Source organism: Argentina anserina, chromosome 3 (genome assembly GCF_933775445.1).
Source record: "Argentina anserina chromosome 3, drPotAnse1.1, whole genome shotgun sequence".
NCBI classification, from domain to species: domain Eukaryota; kingdom Viridiplantae; phylum Streptophyta; class Magnoliopsida; order Rosales; family Rosaceae; genus Argentina; species Argentina anserina.
Window position 1 is genome coordinate 6,546,280 of NC_065874.1, and position 3,100 is coordinate 6,549,379.

At 41.1% G+C, this 3,100-nt stretch overlaps 1 long non-coding RNA gene across 1 annotated transcript; it reads right to left on the reverse strand.

Moving 5' to 3' along the window:
• Positions 1-1,388: 1,388 nt before the first annotated feature.
• On the reverse strand, positions 1,389-2,898 carry LOC126787948 (uncharacterized). Its single transcript, XR_007671306.1, has 2 exons — positions 1,973-2,898; positions 1,389-1,848 (listed from the first exon to the last, which is right to left on the reverse strand). It is a non-coding gene; the product is annotated as an uncharacterized LOC126787948 (long non-coding RNA).
• Between the last annotated feature and the right edge of the window lie 202 nt (positions 2,899-3,100).

Sequence of the window (3,100 nt, forward strand, 5' to 3'; positions counted from 1 at the left end):
CGTACGTCGTCAGAGAAGTATACACCAATAGAGCTTACAAAATTATGGCGGAAGACGGTTTGAGGATCGGTCCCATTAATGACAAGTTCTTGAAGAAGTAACATGCTTGAAAACGTCAAAGTATGCTCCAAGTCTGCAAAAGCCTAAACTGAATAAGACAAAAAAAATGAACAAAAAAAAACAAAAATTGATCCATGCCTGCATGAGCTTAAACTGCGCAAGGCAACAAAAAAAATGTAGAATGAGAATTAAAAAAAAAATGTTCATGCCTGCATGAGCTTAAACGGCACAGGGCACCAAAAAAAATAAAGAAACCCTTGAACTACGTGTTGACTTGATTCATTCTTTAGAAGGATACGTAGGTAGCTTGAGAATAACAATCTTAAGTTCAGTCACATCAAAATAAAAATAAGGGTTTGTCCTTCAAAACGTCTGAACTTAGCTCCTCATTGCCTGACTTGGGCGATTGGAAGCTGGCTACTTGGCGATTCACTACGTAAGTCCACTACGAGATGGGAGTTGAGCAATGATAAAATGGAGTTTTAAAGGCGAATGGCGCAATGAGAGAGGGATGTACAGTTAAGGTGGTGCCATCATGTTGCTCATCTTCAACATCGTCGAGAATAGTGATCAGCCCGTCCTTGAAACTCCTAAAAGTCGTCATGCTGAATGTGATGCGTAAAGCCTAAAACGCTTTCATTGAGTGTTGTCAAGTCTATGAATTGAGAGCAGTTAACCGATTAGTTATTTGACGTTCTTCAAAACTCCTGAAAGCCACTATGCTAAATGTGATGCGTAAAGCCTAAAACGCTTTCATTGAGTGTTGTCAAGTCTATGAATTGAGAGCAGTCAAGCGATTAGGTCTTTTACGTTATTCAAAACTCCTAAAAGCCGACATGCTGAGTGTGATGCGTAAAGCCTAAAACGCTTTTATTGAGTGATGTCAAGTCTATGAATTAGAGCAGTCAAGCGATTAGGTCATTTACATTTTTGAAACTCCTGAAAGCCGCCATGCTGAATATGATGCGTAAAGCCTAAAACGCTTTCATTGAGTGCTGTCAAGTCTATGAGTTGAGAGCAGTCAAGTGATTAGGTCGTTTATGTTCTTCAAAACTCTTGAAGCTTCCATGACAAATGTGATGCGTAAAGTCTTCAATGCTTTTATTGAGTGCTGTCAAGTCTATGAATTGAGATCAGTCAAGCGATTAGGTCTTTTACGTTCTTGAAACTCCTGAAAGCTACCATGGTAAATATGATGCGTAAATGCTAAAACGCTTTTATTGAGTGCTGTTAAGTCAATGAAATGAGAGTAGTCAAGCGATTAGGTCGTTTACGTTCTTCAAATCCACCATAAATCAACAAATCCACCATAAATCAACGCGTTTCGAAAGCAGTCGAATGGCTAGATCAACCACGACTCTCAAATTGTTGTCAAAATCCTACAAAAAAAAAGCATTAAAACATAAGCTGGAGCCGAGTGGATCCGAGCACCTCATATGATTATTACATTATTTATCAACACACTCCTATATGAAAACAAGCAGGATCCGAAAATCTTGTTCTTCAGCTCCCATGATCGCAACAAGGACGCATCAGATTCATTACTTCACATCTCAAACATCGTTCACCTTCAATCATGATCCATTTTAGATATATAACCTGAGATATTTGCACCATCACACATCACTCTCTTACTCGCAACCAATTTATAGTTACAGCACTAATGGATACTAATGCTCAAGGAACATTTTCCATGGCAAGAGGAGCAATCTCTTCCCTTTCAAAGCCAGGTTCGCTGCCAGCTATTTCGAGGCTCAACAACATCTTTTCCCATTGTTTCGAAGGTTCCTGTATCAAATACATTGTGCTTCATTATATGTCTAGCTCTATTATGAGTTTCAGAAACATTCTAAAGATCAGTACGTTACAAGTCAAACAATTGTTTTCTGGAGTATCTTGGTATCTTACTGACCTTCCAGGAAAGATCTTGTGCCATGCAATTCTGGATCATGTCTTTCGAGGCAGCTGAACCATAGCTTGTAACAATCCTGGCCAAGATCTCCTAATCCAAAATTGTCACCCTCAGCAAGCAGTATACCTCCGACACGTCATTCATCGTCACTAACCCTGTGAAGAGCACCGACAAGGCCCTCTGGATCTTTAGCACCAACTTCCTCATCCTCGTCGTTCCCCTCCCCTCATCATCGAGATGGACCACGACCAGCAGCTCACCGACCTCGAACTTGAGCAGGCTAACATCCTCGAGACACCCCCCGCCGGTGCCGCTTTGCTGCTCTCAGCTCTGCTCTAAACTCTGGATCCCCTTGTGTTTATACCGAACAATGGAACTGGTATAAAAGAAGATCCTCACACTCTGTGTCAATCTAAGCCAACTGATGCCGAGGGAGATGATGAAGATGGTGGACTTGAAGAAGGCGAATAGGACTTGTCATCTGAAGAAAGAGAAGAGTATGGCAACAAACCCAACAACAATAAGAGTAACTCAAAGAAGGCCCCAAAAGATGAAGCTGGACGTGAGGCTGAAGAGAATGGAGAAGAAGAAGCTTTTATGAAGAGGAAATGAGGATGGCAGAGGACAAGAAACGGGGACATGACAACTATGATGTTTCGAGAAAGAGTGACAAAAGATATGGTTCCATCTCCTCAAATCGTGTTCAAGTGCCTAGAGTGCGCGAAGATTTGAGCACTGAAGATGAATTCAAGAAAGTACCAGACATGTGAGCCTTGGAGGAAGAAAAGAGGTCATCAAGAATGGGTGAGGATGTGGAACCAAGAAGGGAAAATAATGATAAGAGAGAATAAAAGTGAGGGTTTCACGTGGGTATGGGAGGAAAGTGAAGATGAAGATGACTTTCCAATATCCACAAAAAAAATGATGCTTTCGGTGGTGGAATGTGGAAGCAAAGAGAAAGCACAATGATGAGAAACAACATGGTAGCTTTTTTATCTTGATGAAGTGATGTTGAATGGTGGATATAGGACATCCAAAGTTTGTATTAAAGGAATGCCTCATGGTCTAGATATTGGAGAGGACACTGGAAGCATGCTGGCGAGTCTAAGCCTGTAAAAAAAAAGCGAC